A 22,942-nucleotide genomic window follows, 5' to 3' on the forward strand; every position below is an offset into this window, starting at 1 on the left:
GTGCAAGCACATTTACTCATTGATTTCTTTGAGACCATGAAGTTTCGAAATCTTGTATCGTATCTGAGATACGGCCATGAAAAGTTACATCATATAAAAACAACAAAAGGCAATAACTCATATATAAGACAGTGTTGGGTTATGGTTCTTGTGCAAGTCACTTCTCTTCATCTATGCAACCATAAAGTTTAATGTTAAAATCTTATGTATTTTCTTAGATATAGTTTGTGACAAAATGACATACAGACAAAGCCAATTCTAGATCACTCTGGCTGTGGCTGGGTATAACAAGGGGCATTCATTATGTCACTTTCACATAGGATGATAAAATGTGCACATTTCAATAGGGGTTATCTACTGCCCAAGGCGAATGCACATGTGAATCAGTCAATTGTTGACGAGTAATTGATTGGAAATGATGTTTACACTTATTGTGACAGTGACCTTGACCTTTGACATAGTGACCCCAATTTTAGGGGGTCATCTACTGCCCAAGTCCAATCGGCATAGGAAGTATCAAGCCAATCGGTCAATTGGTTGACAAGTTATTGATTAGAAACGATGTTGACACTTATTCAGACAATGATCTTGACCTTTGACCTAGTGACCCCAATTTCTAAAGATGTCATCTACAGTCCAACGCCAAAGCACATGTGAAGTATCAAGTTAATTGGTCAATTAGTTGAAGAATTATTGATCAGAAACAATTAAACACTTATTGTGACAGTGACCTTGACCTTTGAGCTAGTGAACACAATTTAAATAGCGGTCATCTACTGTCCAAGGCCAATGCATGTGAATTATCAAGCCCATCGGTCAATTCGTTAACGAGTTATTTATCAGAAAAGACTTTCACGCTTATTGAGACAGTAACCTTGACCTTTGAATTAGTGACTCTAATTACAACAGGGGTCATCTACTATCCAAGGCCAATGCACATCTGAAGTAACAAGTCAATCAGTCAATTTGTTAACGAGTTCGTTATCGGAAAAGATTTCCCACTTATTGTCACAGTGAAATTGATCTTTGTCTTAGTGACTCCAATTTCAATGGTAGTCATCTACTGTTCAATGTCAATGCACATGTGAAGTATCAAGCCAATCGGTCCATTGTGATGAGTTATTGATCATAAATGATTTTCACACTTATTGTGACAGTGACCTTGACCTTTGACCGCATGACCCCAATTTCAATAGGGTTCATCTACTGTCCAAGGGCAATACACGTAAAGTTTCAAGCAAATTTTGTCAATCCATTGACGAGTTTTTGATCGGAAATGAACTGGTCTACCAAAAGACCGCCCGACATCCAGCAAATCAATATACCCCTCTTTTTTGAAAGAGGGCATACTAATGCTTAATTATTGTTCATATAGTAAAGTAGGTAGTAACAACTTCCAATCTTGCAATAACAATCAATTTTATAGGAACTAAGCAAACAGACAAAACTCGCCTTTCAAACATTCCCATATCGCCGTGACCTTGAACCTGAGCTTGACCACCAGACTGGGATGACTCCATTGATTCCACACACAGGTTGTTAGCGTGTAGCTATAATATAAAGTAGTTAAAACATCATTTTGAATGATAAATAATCAAATTTTAACAAAAAATAAAATTTTCTGAAAAAAAAGTTCAATATCAAATATATATAACAAGGTAATTAACTCAAAATCACCCAAAAACTGGGTACATCGCTTTGAACAACCAGAACTTCATCAATTATGCAGCGATTTTCACGAACTTGGTCTTATTCAATGCAGAAATGAATTTCCTTTCTGGAAAGGTACATATCTTGCAAGATTTTTACGAACGCTGGGTCAACGTTTAAGAAACAACACGATACGCAACACGCGTTACCTACTTGTTGTCAATCGGAACCGATCTCAGACTGAAATCTTCACGTTCTAAAGGGCATTTTCCCTGCAAATGTCACGAACCTCAGTACCATAATTCAACAAGAGCACCGCCTTGCAGGTGCAGACCGCTCATCTATTTTTATTTTTAAAGGTGAAGGGACCTTCTCAATTTCAATCACAAAGGAGGGAGGGGTGGAGTGAGAGGGGTGTATAGTGTGGGTGTGTGGTAATTTATTACATTATCTTCCAAAACTGCAAAAACATGCATAAAAAAAAATTTTTTTTTGGTGGGAGGGGGGGGGGGGGGGATTTTTGGGTAGGATGGTTGGATGGTATTTCAAAAATAAAGTAATACAAATAACTTAAAAAAAAATTCGGGGGGGGGGTGGGGGGGTGGGTATAGTGTGAGGGTGTGGTGGCCGTTTATTAGATGATCTTAACAAAAATTGATGGGGGGGATTTGGGGAGGGAATTCGGAGGGGGGCGTGGGGGTTGGTTTGGGTGGAGTCTATATTGGTATGTCAGGTAGTGTTGTTTTGTCAAAATATTAATCAAATCTAATCATAAATAAAGAAGTTATGGCAATTTTAGCAAAATTTAATAATTTGACCTTGAGAGTCAAGGTCATTCAATGGTCAAGGTAAAATTTAACTTGCCAAGTACAGTACCCTCATGATAGCATAAAAGGTATTTGAAGTTTGAAAGCAATAGCCTTGATACTTTAGAAGTAAAGTGGATCTAAGCACACAATTTTACCATATATTCAAAGTTACTTACTCTAAAAAGGGCCATAATTCCATAAAAATGACAACCGAAGTTATGCAACTTGTCCTTTACTGTCCCCTTATGATAGTTTGCGAGTGTTCCAAGTATGAAAGCAATATCTATGATACTTTGGGGGTAAAGTGGACCAAAACACAAAACTTATCCAAATTAACAATTTTCTAAGTATAAAGGGCCCATAATTATGTCAAAATGCCAGTCAGAGTTACATAATTTGCCTGCACAGTCCCCTTATGATAGTAAGTGTTGCAAGTATGAAAGCAATAGATTTGATACTTGAGAAATAAAGTGGACCTAAACAGAAAACTTAACCAAATTTTCAATTTTCTAAATATAAAAAGGGCACATAATTCTGTCAAAATGCCAGTCAGAGTTACATATCTTTGCCTGCACAGTCCCCTTATGATAGTTAGTAAGTGATGCAAGTATGAAAGTAATAGCTTTAATACTTAAGGAATAAAATGGACCTAAACACAAAACTTAACCAAAAATTTCAAATTTCTTAGTATAAAAAGGGCACATAATTCTGTCAAAATGCATGTCAGAGTTATTTTACTTTCCCTGCCCAGTCCCCTTATGATAGTTAGTAAGTGTACCAAGTTTGAATGCAATAGCATTGATACTTTATGAGAAAAGTGGACCTAAACGCAAAACTTAACCGGGCGCCAACGCAGACGCCAAGGTGATGACAAAAGCTCATAATTTTTTTTCAAAAAATAGATAAGCTAATAAAATGTACAAAAAAACTATCGTACAGTTCTTGCCATTACATTATGCATCAAAACTAACTGCCCAGCGCCGTTTTAAACCATTGTTTACATACGTTTCAACTGGCTGACATAATAAACACACAAGTGATTTCATTGGTCCATTGCGATGGTGTGTCTTTTCACCTGACAATTTCATTAACCGGGTCCGATCAACAATGAGTAGCTCACGCGAGTTGTGTATCGTATTATTTCTTAAAATGTGAGACACACGCTAACCACCTGTGATTCCACATTGTATGGAGGGGTGACCTGCTGTTAACCAGGGAGTCGCATGGCAACAGCGTGGACTTCACATACATGAAGCAGAAGTTTTCTTCCCTGATTAGCCTGTGTGAACTGCACATACATGAAGCAGAAATTGTCTTCCTTGATTAGTCTGTGTGAAATGCACATACATGAAGCAAAAATTGTCTTCCCTGATTAACCTGTGTGAACTGCACATACATGAAGCAGAAATTGTCTTCCCTGATTAACCTGTGTGAACTGCACATACATGAAGCAGAAATTGTCTTCCCTGATAAGCCTGTGTGAACTGCACATACATGCCGCAGAAATTGTCATCCCTGATTAACCTGTGTGGGGTGCACATACATGAAGCAGAAATTGTCTTCCCTGATTAACCTGTGTTGAGTGCACATACATGAAGCAGAAATTGTCTTCCCTAATTAGCCTGTTTGGAGTACCCATACATGAAGCAGAAATTGTCTTCCCTGATTAGCCTGTGTGGAGTGCACATACATGAAGCAGAAATTGTCTTCCCTAATTAGCCTGTGTGGAGTGCACATACATGAAGCAGAAATTGTCTTCCCTAATTAGCCTGTGTGGAGTGCACATACATGAAGCAGAAATTGTCTTCCCTAATTAGCCTGTGTGGAGTGCACATATATGAAGAAGAAATTGTCTTCCCTGATTAGCCTGTGTGGAGTGCACATATATGAAGCAGAAATTGTCTTCCCTAATTAGCCTGTGTGAACTGCACATATATGAAGCAGAAACTGTCTTCCCTGATTAACCTGTGTGAACTGCACATACATGAAGCAGAAATTGTCCTCCCTGATTAGCCTGTGTGAACTGCACATACTTGAAGCAGAAATTGTCTTCCTTGATTAGCCTGTGTGGACTGTACATATATGAAGCAGAAATTGTCTTCACTGATTAACCTGTGTGAACTGCACATACATGAAGCAGAAATTGTCTTCCCTAATTAGCCTGTGTGGAGTGCACATACATGAAGCAGAAATTGTCTTCCCTGATTAGCCTGTGTGGAGTGCACATACATGAAGCAGAAATTGTCTTCCCTAATTAGCCTGTGTGGAGGTCACATACATGAAGCCTGGTTTTCCCAGAGCCTAGCTCATATGGAAATATATATGTAAACAACAAGTACCTAACATGATCCATACAAACGTATGATAATACAAAATGTAATATGCATACTTTGATATCACAAGGAATGATTCATGGAAATTTGCAACATGCACATGGGATATAAATATAAGGCTTGTTCTGGGAAAAGTGAGCTTAAAGCCTGTGCTTAAAGTGTTGGCCTAAATTGTGCAGTCTAACCAGGGTAATCAGGGAGGACACTTTCCTTTTGAATGGTAGTTTTCGTTAAAAGAAAGTCTCTGGGACAACAGTTTACGCTCAAGCATAAGCCCAGTATTTTCCATACTGAGCAAACGTTTCAATAAACTGCTGTCCATACATTTGAGATGGCTGATCCGCGTGATGTTGTTGTTGTTCCTGTGTGGATGCCTTTGTTGTTTGGATACTGTGGGCTCGCTGAACCAATAAAGCTGATTTTGCAACGTCTGAAGCTGAACGCCACCAGACAATTATAGGTGACCGTTGTTATAGTGTGAGATCCCCTGCTTTGAAAGGAAGATAGAGATAAAAATCAATTGAACTCCACGAAATATGACCTTCAGAGTTGTTTTAGGGACTTGTTCACAGTTTTATGAAATGACGAGCTTAAAATTAATTGGCATTATCACTATATGTGATAACACAATTCAAAAAATAATTTATTCAAAATGTTTAAGCAAGCGAAATAGCCCCCTGATGAAGGGGTGTTAAATTTAACATGACTTAAAATAATATTTGTCCTTAAATGGATTATAATCAACTTTCATAACGGCTAAATAATACAACATTTGTACAAATTGTACTCGATAATTTTGAAAATGCTATAAGCACTATTATTATATGATAGACTTGGTTAATGATTCTTGTTTGTGTTTTAAAGTTGGGAATATAAGCATGCTATCTGTGTACTTCAAGTTGATGACACAGTTGAATGTAATATTCAATTGCTTAAGAGGTGTGTACAATGTTTGTTCCACCAACTTATAACACAAACTTTTATGTAGACCAACAGACGAAGCAACTGACAGCGACTTATTGTTCCCCTTTTGAACTTTCGAGACCAAGGTATAATGATATATTTATTATTTATTTAGCATTCATGCAATGCCCCTAAATTGTTTGAGATAACTAAGTCCTCTATACAAATAGTAATGAAAGAGCAACAGTAGGGGTCTGTGGTCAAAATAATTGTATTAAAGCCTGCATCGTGCTAGAAACATGAATCTACAGCTAACCTGGGACGCCAGGTATTCCCACTGTTGCTGAGAGAAGCCCTGGGACAACAGAGTTAAGACCCCATGGACATCTTGACCCCTTCCCAAGTGCTCACAAGGCTTGGGCTGGGGGGCGGCTATTGTTGGAGCCCTGATTGATACTGGGGTGATATTGGTCCTAGAATTCCTTTTCTCTGAAGGTTCACATTAATCGCAGTGCCACTGTTCATTCCGGAAAGGGCGTCATGTTCATTGATAAGATGTCCTGTAAAATCGAATATAAACACAGTGGAACTTAAGTTGCATCTGCTGGAAATCATTCTGATCATCACTAAAAGGTCTTTCATTAAAATTAAGACACAGGACTTAAACAATACACAGCACTACACAGTTTAGTGTATGAACTGTTGAGATAATTACACCTTATTGCATACATTCGGATGGCATTTATGCACAGACAAGGGACAACATTTCAGACCGATAACCCAATTGTTCACTCAAAACCAGAAAGACAACAACCGTTTAAAAGACTGGGTTACATTGATCGTGAGTGCAATAGCAGAAAAGTTTAATTTGGTCAATTGTTTCTAAGTTAAAGAGTCATATTTTGGAAGTGCTACAGGCATGCTGGCTGGTTACTAAACTGGTTAAGGATATTATGACCACAAACATTATCAACAACTGTCATGATGATCCAAGCTAAAGCTTTGTTCTTAAGACAGCAGGCATTATAGTGGACACCAGCAGTCCACTTGTAGCCGCTCAAAGTTTTTCTATAAAATCAAAAACTGTTATGCGTTATTGTTTCTGGTTTTGTTTTTGTTGAATGGCCCCATGTAATACTTTCTGCAAACATTGATGCCATTTTGGCAAAGACAAATGAAAGCAACCAGTGCTAAAGTTGGCGCAAAACAATAATGTCGAATTGCAACTAGTGAATGGAAGAGTAACACAGTCATGAAAATTAATGAAACATGCGTTAATTTGTAGATGTAGTTGGTTCATCAAGGTCCAAGGACATAATCAGAATGCTGCATTGATCATGCAGTAAACGCAGATGTAAACCCCTGAATTTCAACTTAATTGCAAGTTTTACATTGGTACAACACTATTCTGAGTGCATATCTGCAAAAAATGCATAGTAGTATCATAAATATATATACTAGAGGCCATGTGTACAATTTTAAATTGGGTGCGCATTATACATGGTTTCTGGTTATACATGGTTAACATGTTAACAGTACATGACAATCTATTAAATTATCATAATTAAATCAATAATAAAACAAAATATTCAACAAAAGTGAGTCTCAAAATTAGTAAGTCTCATACATTTAAAGGCCGTTGTCCATAAAACTGTTGATTGCTTAATTGTGAACACTGTTGTTGCTTCTGCTGATGTTGCTATTGAAGCTATAGCATCAATGTTTGCATGTCTTGCTGTTGTAACCTATCTTTCTCTCTCTCAACTTTAGCTTATGTTGTTTTAAGAGAAATGATGGACCTTTGCATATCAAATTAAACATCATACGTGTTTAATGTACACTTAAAAACATATTCCTTAAGTGTAGCATTATTCCTTGAAATGTATCTGAATGTTCAATAATTGAAATCAATCTGCATTTTCTTTAGTTGAAATAAATTTAAATGATTCTTAATTGAAATCATCTAATTTGTCTGTATTTACATGGAATTATTAGTAGAATAATGCCTGCGGATAAGCTTGTGTTTACGAACAGACATACATATGGCCAGGGTGATTCCAATATACCCCCTCTTTAATTTGTTACTGGGTAATAATGAACATACCAACAGGCACACATATAAGAAGTAACAGACACAATGTCCAAGGTAATTCCAATACAACGCCTTTTTATTTGCTGCATTTTCGCCCCAAAACAGAAAAAACTATGCCCCCACCTTGAATGATTAAAACCGGGTTTGATGTAAACTGTTAGATAAGGTATTTATTCACCCACTTTGGCCAATTTAAAAACACACTTTTCATAGCTTTTCCCCACAAAGATCAGAAGAAGGTTTGTAGAACTATATGAGCCTTGTTCTGGGAATACATGCCTTAATGCATGTGCATGAAGTGTGATCCCAGATGAGCCTGTGCAGTCTGCAGAGGATACACAAGGACAATGTGTGCATAAAGTGTCATCCCAGATGAGTCCAGAGGATAAACAAGGACAACACTTTAATGTGCATGAAGTGTCATCCCAGATGAGTCCACAGAGGATAAGCAAGGACAACATGTGCATGGAGTGTCATCCCAGATGAGTCCACAGAGAATAAACAAGGACAACATGTGCATGGAGTGTCATCCCAGATGAGTCTGCAGAGGATAAACAAGGACAACATGTGCATGAAGTGTCATCCCAGATGAGTCCACAGAGGATAAACAAGGACAACACTTTCCGCATTTATGGATTTTTTGTTTAAATGAAGTGTCTTCTTCGCAGAAAACAAGTTAAAGCTAATCTGGGAAGACACTTTACACTCACATTCATTAAGCACTATTTTCCAAGACTCTGACTCAATGACTACTTGCATTTATTATTGTTGTTGCCACTGCTGGTGCTGCTGCAACCAAGCTATAGACAGAGTTGGAGCGAGTCCCGACACTGACGTCGCCACCCCAAACCCGGCAATGTCCAACAACAGCTCGTGCTGAATGGAGACAATGTAAGTTACATAAAATACACGAGATATAAAATGCTTATTTTTTTTTTTTACACAATATTTTCCATTTTGATTTCCCACAATGATATCTATTTATGCGACACACGAAAACTTACATAGCACATGAACCTGTGTTGAACATATTGTCCCACAAAGACCATTTTGTATCTTATTAAATCTATATTACCAGACTACATCTAGCATTGAAATTTTAGCTATTGCTTTAAGAAACACTGATTTTGTATGTGCTAACTTTACGTTTCGAAATATTGTATGAAATATTCGATGATTTTGAGTGTGTATTGGCTTTTAACAACTGCTCTTGGCGTTATGTTCAAATTATTCAAGATCATTACGGTAACTGACGTTAACAGACAAGTCACTCAACAACTGCTCTATGTGTAACTTAATAGATCAGATCATTACCACTCAAGTGACAGCATTACAAAATTATTTTGTGGTAGTTATGCAAGGGAATTTTTGTGTTATAAGTTAGTGAAAAATACTAAAACATTTGGTTTAGGGCTGAATTTCAGCCCAAAATGTATGGAAATATGTCTTGACCCTTTATAATTTAAACGTATATTAAATCAACTGTTATATGTATGTATTCACTCAGTTTGACCAATCTACAAACACAAAATTCCCAATTAGTCACAGGTACTTTTCTCTAAAAAGGTCAGGAAAAAGTCGAACTAATGTTACATGAAATAAATGTGAAACTCTAAACTCTTTAAAAACTGGACTTAATAAGCCTAAACTATAATTTCCCACATATGCCTGCGTAGTCTGTACATCTAATCAGTTATGACATTTTCTGCTTTTATGTGATTTTTAGTTTAAAGGTTTATTCACAAAGTTTTGTCTCTGATTTGCCTGAGCAAACTTTACATGCTTTTCTGGGACAACACTATTCCCATGCATTAAGCCCTGTTTTCACAGAGCTAGGCTGAACTACTACCTGTTGTTGTTAATGCTGTTGCTGCTGTTAATGGGATACAGACAGAGATGGTGCAAGTCCAGATGCCAAAGTCAACAAACCCAAAACCGAGCATGTCAGTAAACAGCTGCTGCTAAATGGCGTCAATCACAGACTGCTCCTTGGGCGTCAGGTTCACATTATTTCAGAAAAACATATCGAGGTCAGTCACATTTACAGAAAGATACTTAACGCCTGCTCTATCTGCTGTATAATGACAAATCTTTTCCACTTGAGCAACTCGTCTGGAACAAGTTGTCCATGTCCAGCAATGATAGTCGGACTCATCAAGGCTCTGCTGTGTGAAGCCAACATTGGAGAAGATGTGGGTGCTAGGCTGATGCAAGACGTCTTGCTACTTAATGTCTTGAGCGAGTTGTAGTATTTGTTGAAGAAGGGGGTGCGGATTGCCATCAACATTCACTTCAATGATGTTTGTCTTGTTGGCTAATACTGTTTGCTGAAAAGGAAAACTTAACATGTGAGATAAAACAACTTCAAATGTGAGACTGCATAACTTTTAAAGGGGCCGTCCAACAGATTGGTACATTGACATCATTAAAAAAAGTTGTTTCAGATTCGCAAATTTTTGTTTTTTATGATATTTTTGAGGAAATAGTAATACTGACAATTTATCATGCTTTTAAATTTCCATTAATTATTATGCATCTTTTGACAATTTGAAGACAAAGCGTCGTGCGATGCGAAACGGTTGAATAGTTTGGAAAGTTATGTTGTTGTTATATTATGGGAAACTACGAGTATTGCTTATATAGGTAAAAATACATCCGCTCTAAGCATGAACATGGATGGTTGAGTGGTCTAGGCGGGAGACTTTTAACTCCAGGACTCCAGGGATCAGTTGTTCGAGCCCTGTGGAAGGTTATTTTTTTGTCCCCCACCACTATAGTGGAGGACATATTGGTTTTGCCCTGTCTGTTGATCCGTCTGTTGGTCTGTTGGTTTGCTCCAACTTTAACACATGCATGTGTATCTCATGGAGCTGCACATTTTGAGTTGTAAAAGATCAAGGTCAAGGTCAAAGGTCAAATCTATGGGTCAAAATCACTCATTAAATGTCACTTTTGCAATATTGAAGCAAGCAACTTGATACTTGACATGCATGTGTATCTCATTGAGCTGCACATAAAGCCTTTAATGACATGCTTCATTCAATACATGCCAAAATCTGTTGGATGGCCCCTTTAATATGAGATTGAGCAATACAACTTTAAATGTGACACTACACAACTTAAAATGTGAGACTGTACTTCTTTAAAAGTGAACATATACAACTTTACATTTGAGACTATACAACTTTAAATGTGTGACTATACAAATTAAAATGTTACACTGTACACCTTTAAAGGTGAAACCATACAACTTTAAATGTGAGACTATACAACATTACACGTGATACTTTTTTCAACTTTAAATGTGAGACTATACAGCTGTATAGCATATCTTAAGAAACAAATAGATGTGAGTTGAGTACTGTAAGTGTATGAGTACTTGATCACACACGTTTAGCTATGGATTAGACACAGATACAGAAATACAGATTGGCGTCTGTGGTGAATTTAGTGTACCACATTCTATCTTGCTACAGGGGATTTTTATACTTTTAATAGTCATTACTGCCTATTCTGGTTGAAACTATGCAATGTAAGTGATATTGAATAGATACTACATGCAGTTATACAGTGTATCTACATTATATGGCATCTTTTTGTAGGACACACCTTTGATTTAAAGTTTCACTTCTAGTGTTGAAATTGTGTGCATTAGGATATAAAAGCAATATAGCGCCATTGTTTCTCGCAAACATCTGGGCTCTGATTTAAATAATAATCAAATCCAATTACAATCCAAAAGCTGTATCGAAAACATTGACTTCACTAAGGTACAATAGTAATGATCAGCGCTAATTGTTTACAACTGTATTATCCGTTGTGTGTTTTTCAGGGGTGTTGCAGGCAAACCGCGGAACTGGATCAAAGACAATAACGCTTTATGATCAACAACTGACTGATATACATTCTGTATTTTAATTACAAAGAAATAAAACACGTATTAATGCGTGTTTGATTGTTTGCGTTTACCTACAATTACTATTATCTAATGTTTGTGTATCAATTCAGATTTGTTTAATTCATTGACATTATTGTCTTATATACATGTAGTTAAACATTCTGTTATAAATTGCCATAAATTATATTCAATTATAGGATATATATTAATATTAGAACAAGGGCTGTTTGTAAAACATGCATGCCCCCCATATGGGCTGTCCGTTGTAGTGGCAGCCATTGTGTAAATACGTTTTTTGTCACTGTGACCTTGACCTTTGACCTAGTGACCTGAAAATCAATAGGGGTCATCTGCAAGTCACGATCAATGTACCTATGAAGTGTCATGATCCTAGGCAAAAGCGTTCTTGAGTTATCATCCGTAAATCATTTTACTATTTTGGGTCACCGTGACCTTGACCTTTTACCTTAGTGACCTCAAAATCAATAGGGGTCATCTGGGAGTCATGATACCTGTGAAGTTTCATGATCCTAGGCATATGCGTTCTTGAGTTATCATCCGAAAACCATTTTACTATTTCGGTCACAGTGGTCACAGTGACCTTGACCTTTGACCTAGTTACCTCAATATTAATAAGGGTCATCTGCGAATCATGATCAATCTACCCATGAAGTTTCATGATCCTAGGCGTATGCGTTCTTGAGTTATCATTCAAAAACCATTTTACTATTTCGGGTCACCGTGACCTTGACCTTTGACCTATCATCCGAAAACCATTTTACTATTTCGGGTCACAGTGACCTTGACCTTTGACCTATCATCCGAAAACCATTTTACTATTTCGGGTCACAGTGACCTTGACCTTTGACCTAGTTACCTCAAAATTAATAAGGGTCATCTGCGAGTCATGATCAATGTACCTATGAAGTTTCATGACCCTAGGCCCAAGCGTTCTTGAGTTATCGTCTGACAACCACCTGGTGGACAGACCGACAGACCGACCAATAGAAAGACCGACCGACATGAGCAAAGCAATATACCCCCACTTCTTCGAAGGGGGGCATAAAAATGGTATGTAAACAGTTATTCAGTCCTTCCCATCAGCTTAATTTTTAACAATGAACTTGTTAATGGCATACAGTAAGGAAGGGCAAGTAACTACAGCGAACAATAACAAACAAAAAAATAACCTGATAATAAAAGAGTTAATTTACATGTGCTTAACATGGTCTACCTCCTGCAAGTTACTCCCAAGGGTTTTCCCCTTTTTCCCACCGAAATTTATCGCGGAAATGTACTACAAACGAACCGGGTATTTACTGACACAATTTTGTTAATTTTGTTTAATCATAAATTAATAAATTGAAGTGCTGATGAAATAGTCATTTTTCTTTAACACACAATTTCGAGCTGACGAAAATAAATGGTTTCACAGTTTTTGTGAAATAAACAACATAAACAATATTTATAACATCTATAACTTCAAAATAGTAATAACTTAGTGAAATAAGAATATAAAGCCAGTAATTGTTCTAAAAGACTTAGACATGTGCTAGAGGGGCTAGCTCTGTGAAAAGTGTCCATTTTTATGGCAAACTGTCAATTGGGAATTTTAGCCAGTAATTACTTGTATGTTAAAATATAGACGTTTTAAGATTAAAAAGGACTTAATTATCAGCCCTAATTTTCAAAATAAATAAAACTGTAAGGTCTCACCTGAGGCTGAAGAAGGCGAGATGACACGCTGGCCTCGCTGATATTGCTGAGGATTGAGTTTGAGTTCTACCTAATGTCGGGTTGAGAGTCAAAGGGCTTACTGGACCAAACAACAAAACTGCTAGCCTCGCTGATATTGCTGAGGGCCGAGTTTGAGTTCTACCTAATGTCAGGTTAAGAGTAAAAGGGCATACTTGGCCACACAACAAAACTGCTGTCATTTTTCAACACTTTATCTAGTGTCTAATCAATGCCAGGCCGTTTTGTCTTGGAGTGTGAAGTGCTCGTAACAAACCCTGATGGGTGCACCTTAAGCACCTTGTTAACGAGGATGGGCTGAATTTGTGCCTGAACCACACCCGATGTATTCATCATGCTATGAGTGTTCATAACAAAGTTTTTTTTTCAGCAACTGCGTAAAAAGCACGTTCGTCTGAACATTTGGGACGCATTAGAGGACAAATCAGGATGGTCCATTACGACTACTGAAATCAGAAGTAGCCCCCGTGGATAGCTTATGCTTCCAATTTTAACTCTTCAACTGTTTCTTGATTTTCTCCCATTATTCGCTGTTGCTTTGTTAGTCCCATAAAGCATGTAACAAGTTATCCAACTTTTTATTTTTCGGCACTGGAGCTTAACAAACTACTAAGGTTCGAGTGCTTATTGATCGACACGGAGATGCTCAGACATTCCAGCAGATTGGTATTGTTCAACAAAGCTTTGAGGCAGGAGGTCAAAGGGGTAGAGCTATGGGTCATGGGAGGGGAAGGGTTGTCCTGGACTGAGGCTCCTGGGGGTCCGACTGGTGCCGTTGCCATGTCAACTCGATAACAATGCTCATGCTCACCTGAAATCAACAGCACCATGGGTGATATGAAACATTAACAAAAAAGTTCATATAACACTCTATAACAAACTATGCCTCTTTATTGGATAGGATGTGAAGGTTTTCAACAGATACATTTCATTTTCATCAATTTTTAATCAGGCATTTCATTGGTTCCTTGCCCAAAAAAGCATGATAATTTATTCAATCAAACCATTTCGTATTAAAACATTAAAAGTGTTGGTCAATGTTATATTAACCTGTAAATTCATAATAACGATTTTTTTCACAACTTGAAGAGATGTAATTTCGTAAATCAATATGCAGCTCATTAAAATTAAGTGTTGTCGTCTCAGATAAGCATGTCAAGTCCACATACGCTAATCAGGTAGGACACTTTCCCACTAGACTGGAGTTTTATAAAAAGGACAATTCCTTTTAACGAAAAATACCTTTGAAGAGGAAAGTGTTGTCCCTATTAGTCTGCGCACTGTGCATACGAATATGGAAAAACAATTTGAGTACATGATTTAAGCCCCATTTTCCCACAGCACGGCTCATTTATTTTTGTTTGCCAGTTCTGTCCTGCATAACAACACAAACATTATGGAAAATGTAATGTTTTCTAATGGTACTTATTCAATTAAACACTTAGCTTTTAAAATGCCCCAAAGGTGTTTTAGTTTAGATATATGTTTCAATAGACAAACATTTAAAAGTAAATCAACAAACAGTGGTAAACATAATTAGAAGGGAACTAAAGGTCAACAACTCACTGCTTGTGCAGATCTACAGTTATATCCCTTGTTAGTTTCAGCTTCATAAACTTAATAGCAATAAGGGCAACAACTCATTGTTGGTGCAGATCAAAAGTTCTCTCCCTTGTTAATGTCAGCTAAATTAATTAAACAGTGACTTGAGGTAAACAACTCACTGCTGTTGCAGATCTTCAGTTCTCTCCCTTCCAAGTTTCAGCTTTCATGATGCAATCTTAAGACATGGAACGACAGCATCATCCCCCCTCATCACTGGACTGTGATACGGCTGAGCCTTTCGTCAGACAGTCATCTTCTGTGCTAAGCAGTTGCTGTAATGTGGAGGAAACCAATATAAAATATGTTGGCCTAGTCAGCCTTTTGAACTACATATAGTACGTAAGTAAAACGCCAGCGAATGCTTTGGGTCAAATTAGCTAAATGCCCCTTATGACATCAATTAGGAATAATTACTGTAATTACTGTGATTATTAATGACATTTGCAAAATTCTTAGATTTTTTTTAAATTTGGAAATAATGGGTTGTTTTCATTGCATAAAACTTAATTGCACAAACCCATCAAATTATTATTTTATATGCGTTTTTGCTAATTTGCAGTGTCAGTGCCAATTAGTCCGCAAGCGTATAAGCAAATGCCTTGAATGTGTACTTTATACAGAAGGAAATAAATGGCTGTCCACATTTGCCTGGGAGTAAAATTCTGTTACAAACGTCTTTAAGTAAATTTGTGGATTTTTTATTTTGTAAAACAAAGGAATCTGTACTTGATTTTTTGTTATGTTTGTGAATTTAATTTGTGTATCAGTAAATCCATGAAATGAACATTTATTAATGTCCCACAAATAAAAGCGATTTTAAAATTCATATATCAGAGCTCCAGATAAGGATTTGTGAAATTAGTAACGGTACTGCCACTGACAGAAAGAAAAGGAGTAACGCTTAAAATCAATTAGTACCTGTACTACCATATCCAAAAATACAGGTAGTACTGTACTACCCGTGTTCTTGGATATTGAAGGGTGTATAACTGACTTTACAGAAACATTTGCAGCAATTATAATAAATATATGTAGCTTCTTAAACAGTTACTGTATGAGGTTTTCCATTCTGAATTATGATGCTTATACAACTACACATTAAAACTCATGACTAATACTATTTCTTCATTTTTCTTGACAAGAAAACACAAGCCAACTAGTAAGCTAAGTAAATGAACACTTATTTCACTGTCTCATCTGTTTCCCATCGTGTTTTCTAACGTTTTACGCCACCGATGCAATCAAATCGTTTAATATCGGGGCGACAATGTCTTTTTCTGGGTTTACAGATTTAATGTCAGGATGGTTAGAAAACACTGTGTGTAGTCATTATATGACAACAAAGTGTTGTTTTGAGCCGCTTTCGGTTAAGCCGGCATTCAATTGCGCGCAGATATATCGTTTTTGACGGATTAACAAGTTACAGGAAATCACGCGACAGAATAGACAATAATATATGAACCCAGTCTACAACTTTTCGGTAATTTAAATTAACGAAAAGCGCCGTTAGGTTAGAGACCAACAAATCACGCCGCGCTGACGCAGACGTATCGGTACGGCCAGATGTTTTTCTTAAATGCGTAAAATGGATATTAATGTCGTAATTGTACTTCCAGTTTATAAAAATAAATGCGTAAATCTTCATGAAAAAGGCGTATTTACGGCTGTACGGCCCTTATCTGGAGCTCTGATATATAACATTTTCTGCAAAAAGTGTTTGTAATGCTTTATTTTATTTATTTTTAATATATATATATATATATATATATATATATATATATATATATATATATATATATATATATATATATATATATATATATATATATATATATATATATTGTTTCTCAGTCAGGTGTATTCCTTAGTTTTAATACAATCTAAATATTACTTGCTGAATATTATAATTATGTAAAAAATTGCCATTCTACTAATCTGTGAACAAGTCCTAATACATGTAGGTTCTCTTCATACATTTTTTATTGTACATGCATTATTGCATTTTTTTCAAATAAATTTCGACTTAAGAACATGAGCCTTGTTCTGGGAAAATTGGGCTTAATGCATGTGCATATAGTGTCGTCCCATATAAGCCTGTGCTGTCCTCACAGGCTAACCTGGGACGACAATTATCGCCTAGATTTGATTTTTATTTAGAAGAAATTTCCTTTAAACAAAAATTCATCAAAAGCGGAAAATATTGTCCCTGAATTAATTTGAATGCATTAAGCCCCCTTTTCACAGAACAATGCTTACTTTGAATCCCATTTTGAAATTCTCTGTTACTCACGTTTGGAAAGCTCCGATCTGAAGAAGGGTTTGCGTTATGGATCCTCAAATAAAATAAGTCATTTTACCTTTTGTTAAATCATATCAGTATTGTCCAATTCATCTTTATTATTCTTAATAGGGAGGTACACAGTCAAATCATTATTATTATTGGGACATTATTGTGTATTGATTGTAAGGCTTTACAGATCCACAAATTTAACACAAACACACTGACACAAATTCCTCATTTATTTGTCCAAACTGAGCAATCCACGCATTAACTACTGTGTCCACGAAAGTCTTTTCAACAAGGAAATATCATGCAGACAAATATAAATGGTTTACAGTTTACAAACAATTAAAGAGGATAGTTTACCTTATGTAAATTCATACTGTTCTTTTCCACCTCATCTGTTTTGCATTCTTAATACATAGGAAATAAACAAGCATGCCTTTTCCTTGTATATCTATGGGTAAGTGAAACGGACCCATACAAATAGCGTTTTTCTTTTTTTAATTAGTGCCTAATGATTAATATATCTCAATTATATTTCAATTAAATCTAGAAAAGTATATTACTATCATACTATGATTTTATTTTTATAATTTGAAGTATTACAAAGAGTTATATTATATTAGTTTTGCTGAAATCAATGGACTTTTCACACAAAAAATGTCAAAATCCCAAAATTGCATTTTTTTCCCAAAGTGGCCAAGAAAAGGCCTGACATTTAAAACATCTATTTTACCTTCTGCGTTCTCAGGCCATTCTTGTCCACCACATCCTCATCATTGTTGTCCTGACTCAGCAGACACTGGAGAAGCAGAATAGATTGATGTATTTATTGTATTTATATTTAGGACTCACACATATTTATATAAATGTAATGAAAATCAATAACAAATGTTCAACAGCATAAAATACGACCAGTGTTCGACACTAACTAATCTGAGTAAGGAGTCCAAGGACTCCTAACTTTTGAAATTTAGGAGTCCGGACAGATTTCAAGGAGTCCAACAATTAACACACTTGTTTATATAATATTTTCGGCCATTAACACATGTAAATCCATGAAATATTAAATGTTTATGGTATGTTTGTTTTAAGATCGAAGTTGTAAGTGATTGCTGTTTAATATTTGTTATATCAAATTGCAAATATTTAACGCATTCAAGTGATATTTAAGTTAATAATTTACTTAATCATTGTAAGATTTCAACATATACTAATTTCTATTATGCAATATGATTGCTTGTATAACCTCGATATTCGGGTTAAAAAACATCGGAGCCTTCTGTTTTGTTAGTGTCATAGTTACTAAATCTCATCGCAAGGGTGCTACAGCCCTATATTTGTCATTGCTTTATATATATTCCTTATAATCTCCAAGAACGTGGAAATTTGGAAACGTAATATAATTCTAAATTTATTGTAATTTCAGCATTAGGTTTTTACACCATGAAAACATGTTTAGACAATATTTTGCATGCAAAGCACAATATCCACGAGGATTACACCCTGTTGCCATCATCAGTCTCTTAAGTAACTTGCCACGATATTTTATCATGGAGGTGAGCATGGTAGGAACTGGTTAGTGTGGTTGGTATGACAATGCCTACAAACTGCAATAAACCACTGAAATCATCAATCGATAGTGACACGGGGCATTCACGCTCAAATGATAAGCAGCCGGTCCCATCTTCAGTACCTTGGGGCCATAAAACGTACAATGTATAACAAGAAATATCTTCAAAAAAGATTAACGGCGTTGATTGTGGTTGGAGTTTATGAAAGGTAAAGAGTTCAATGAATGAGATCAAGGAAAGCGAATGTCTTTTTCTGTGCAGTTCTTAGCTGCATAACAGGCAGTACGGGATGTTACGCGGAGTTTTTGTGGCTTATTTTACATTATTACATATTGCTGTTTATAAACCTATAGATATAAAACAGAAAACCAAAAGAATAACGGAAGTGACATTAAAACATATGAGTCAACCGCCCATACGCGAAGTATCCGTACATATTTTAAATATTTATACGCGCATTCTTTGAACAAACCTGTTTTAGTGGTTTGTCGGGCATTGGTATTTGATTCGAGTATTAACAGTATCGAGAATCGTCACGCTCATGCTTAATACATTACTCAATATGATGGAATAATTCTTGTTAAATTAATTAAAAATAATATTTATCATGGTCCGGTCAGCACATAATGTAGTCGTGAAGACGCAGCGAAGACCTGTATATAAACTCTGACATTAACACACACTAACCACGAACTGACAAAGGTGTAGAATCTACACACAAATTATATTGATGTAAAGAGTTGAGTGTGAAACTGTTTTATCTATCATGCCTTTTCATAAGAAATAAAATTGTTTCATGCTGAACACGTAGTAAAACAGTGTTAGAAAAATGCGGCCATGTTTCCAATGTTCTGGCGGTATTCTCAAATCAGACTAAATGAAGTATATTCATTCGTGGGTAGCCGCAGGCATTTTTATGAATGTAACCTTAAGGTCACCTAAGGTCAAAAGTGACGTTAAACAGCTACGCAGAAAAAAAATCGGGTATTTGTTGATATTTATAGTAACGAAAAACTGTTTGGCGAAGCTAATTTACTACAGCAAAAATATCAGTGAAAAAGAACGGCCACGACCGTTTCATAGTTTGCATGTTCCTCTATTACTACATGCACAGACATTGACAGGGAACCAAAATAAATAGTTTTGGATTTTTTTGTTTTTGTCCATGTGTTCAAGCAGAATGATTTGTGGCACATTTTTCGGATCCACAAAAGTTCGGACATTCTGATCTTGCCAAACAAATAAAGTAATCAACTGATTTTTTGTAAAAATTCAAAGATTTTAAAGGAGTCCGACGGACTCCCATGACGCAAAAACAAGGCGTCCGAGTCTCCTTTTAAGGTGTCTCGGACTCCCGGACTTCCGTTAGTGTCAAACGCTGACGACACATTAATAAATCTCACATTTGACAAGGTCTGTTTGTAAAAAATGCATGCCCCCATATGGGCTGTCAGTTGCAGTGGCAGCCATCAAGTGAATACATTTTTTGGCACTGTAACCTTTAACCTAGTGACCTGAAAATCAATAGGGGTCATCTGCAAGTCATAATCAATGTACCTATGAACATTCATGATCCTAGGCATAGGCGTTCTTGAATTACATGTATCATTTGGAAACCATTTTTCTAAGGTGAGTCACCGTGACCTTGATCTTTGACCTAATGACCTGAAAATCAATAGGGGTCATCTGCGAGTCATGATCAATGTACCTATGAAGTTTCATGAACCTAGGCATAAGCGTTCTTGAGTTATCCTCCGGAAACCGTTTAAATATTTCAAGTCACAGTGACCTTGACCTTTGACCTAGTGATCTGAAAGTCTATAGTGGTCATCTGCGAGTCATGATCAATGTACCTACAAAGTTTCATGATCCTACTGCGTAAGCGTTCTTCAGTTATCATCCGGAAACCATTTTTCTAAGTTGAGTCACCGTGACCTTGACATTTGACCAAGTGACCTGAAAATCAATAGGGGTCATCTGCCAGTCATGATCAATGTACCTATGAAGTTTCATGATCCTAGACAAAAGCATTCTTGAGTTATCATCCGGAAACCATCTGGTGGACGGACGGACGTACGGACATATGTGCACAACAATATACCCCCTCTTCTTCGAAAGGGTGCATAAAAAGTGTAACCTTTCTGTAAATATTGCGAAAAGTATCAATATATACTACTCGAAAGATTACTTAAACAATTTCATACTTTATAAATAACAGTATTCATCCATTTACATTTCTTACATGGCATGGTATTTATAGAAATTAAAGTCTAAAAATAGCCCCGTTGCTATGTACATGTGCATCTATGTACAAATATTAAATTTTCATTTTAAAAGCTTTGTTTTTTCATGCAAAGTTTACAAGAACTAAAATTTAGGACCATAATGACAAAAATGTTATGCCAACAACATAATATGCAAAAAATCTAATGTTCAAACAAAACCCCTCACAATGTGTAATCAGCTAAGAATATGTGTACATAAATTATTTGTATCTTTAACTACACACTAATGTTGTATTGTAACATCACACACTATTATGCTCGTATGCTAAACAACACATTGTCCTTGAAATACTAATCACTAATTACAACAACTAATACATACATGTACACACTATTCCACTCTGAACACCAGGATGGTGTCCTGCTGTCCCACAATGATGGATGATGTGGTGCTGCTGTAGCAGACTGACTGTGGCCACCACACTCCATCCTTCTGTTTAGCCAGCGTAGCCAGCTTACTCTCTCCCCCCCAGCCCACCTGTAGTACAGTGTCAGACCAGTCTCCACAGACCAGCACTTGGCCTGCAGGGGTCACATGTAGACCAGATGGGTGCTCTAGTGCTCGGTCTGTGAATGTAGCCAGGAGTGTGCCATCCCTGGCCAGGGTGAGAAGCTTGTCCTGCCTGGAGCTGATGATGTACAGCCTGTCCCCTGTGGGATTCACAGCACACTTGTATACTGCAAAACAGAGTAACATCAAGATATTGAATTACTGTAAATGTTAAATAATCTAATTAAACATACTGCAGTGATATTGTATTACGCATATGTTGTTATAAATAGGCCTTTACAGATGCATACATTTCAATGATTTCATAGTTAAGTATGACATTAAACTTCAGTAGCAGAGCTATTGTGTTAACGTTTGACATGTTGAAATGCGACTGGTGAGTTAGATAAGAATTGAAGCAAAACAATTACTCAGATGGAAACAATTACACATACAAAAACAATTGCACAGTTCAATCAACATGTTTATACCATGTTACTATGTGCAGCATGAATAGATTTCCCACACAAGTATACATGTGATAACTATGTACTGAAATGAGTGAAATTGACCAAAGCAGACATAATTCATGCGCCGTGTTACAACGTTATTTGTGTTTTTCAGGTGTTTATAACAAGAAAAATAATATTCAAAACAACAGTTATTGACACTTTTCTAGCTAGTTTGTTACCAAACCAATTTCAATAGCAAAATGTTTTAATGAAAATACTACTATAATTACAATGAAATTAAAACATACATTTGAACACTTCATAAAAGAATACAACCACAAGAGTACCTATGTTATATGGTGTTATGAAATTATTCAATTGATCTTACATATTGTACATGTACAATCATTTAAAAACCACAAAATTAAGACTAGGTCAGAAAGTGTCTCTCTCCCAAGAACTCAGTTTCAATTTATAGACATGGCATGTAGTTACAGTCAAAATACTTCATTACTCATATTTATAAATCAATATTTCTGAATCTTATTTTGGCTACAATGTTCTGTAGTATTCAAGGGCACATTTGAATTATAGAACAAATATTTTATAATACATCAGCGGGTTTTCTGCTATGACATCTGAATTTTATTTTATTTTTATCTCACAAAGTATATAACTATAATTTATATGATTTAAAAAAACAACAAGATCAAACCTTATGGGTCAATATTTGTTGATTAAAAAAATAAATCCCAATTCGGTTCATTAAGTCGATAAAACTTTCCAAATTTGTCATTGTATGGATTTAAAAC

The 22,942-nt window shown here is 36.1% G+C and overlaps 1 long non-coding RNA gene across 4 annotated transcripts; it reads right to left on the minus strand.

The window, feature by feature from the left end:
- Positions 1 to 1,457: 1,457 nt before the first annotated feature.
- LOC127864204 (uncharacterized) lies at positions 1,458 to 21,863 on the minus strand. Of its 4 annotated transcripts, none has more exons than XR_008041570.1 (8): positions 21,511 to 21,863; positions 18,066 to 18,131; positions 15,165 to 15,317; positions 13,402 to 14,251; positions 9,637 to 10,114; positions 6,012 to 6,255; positions 5,117 to 5,282; positions 1,458 to 1,550 (listed from the first exon to the last, which is right to left on the minus strand). It is a non-coding gene; the product is annotated as an uncharacterized LOC127864204 (long non-coding RNA). The 4 variants fall into 4 exon arrangements; XR_008041571.1 differs by lacking the exon at positions 1,458 to 1,550 and adding an exon at positions 3,378 to 4,228 and having other exon boundaries at positions 4,425 to 5,282; XR_008041569.1 differs by lacking the exon at positions 1,458 to 1,550 and adding an exon at positions 3,378 to 4,277 and having other exon boundaries at positions 4,425 to 5,282.
- Between the last annotated feature and the right edge of the window lie 1,079 nt (positions 21,864 to 22,942).

This window comes from Dreissena polymorpha, chromosome 1, assembly GCF_020536995.1.
Source record: "Dreissena polymorpha isolate Duluth1 chromosome 1, UMN_Dpol_1.0, whole genome shotgun sequence".
In the NCBI taxonomy this organism is placed as follows: Eukaryota; Metazoa; Mollusca; class Bivalvia; order Myida; family Dreissenidae; genus Dreissena; species Dreissena polymorpha.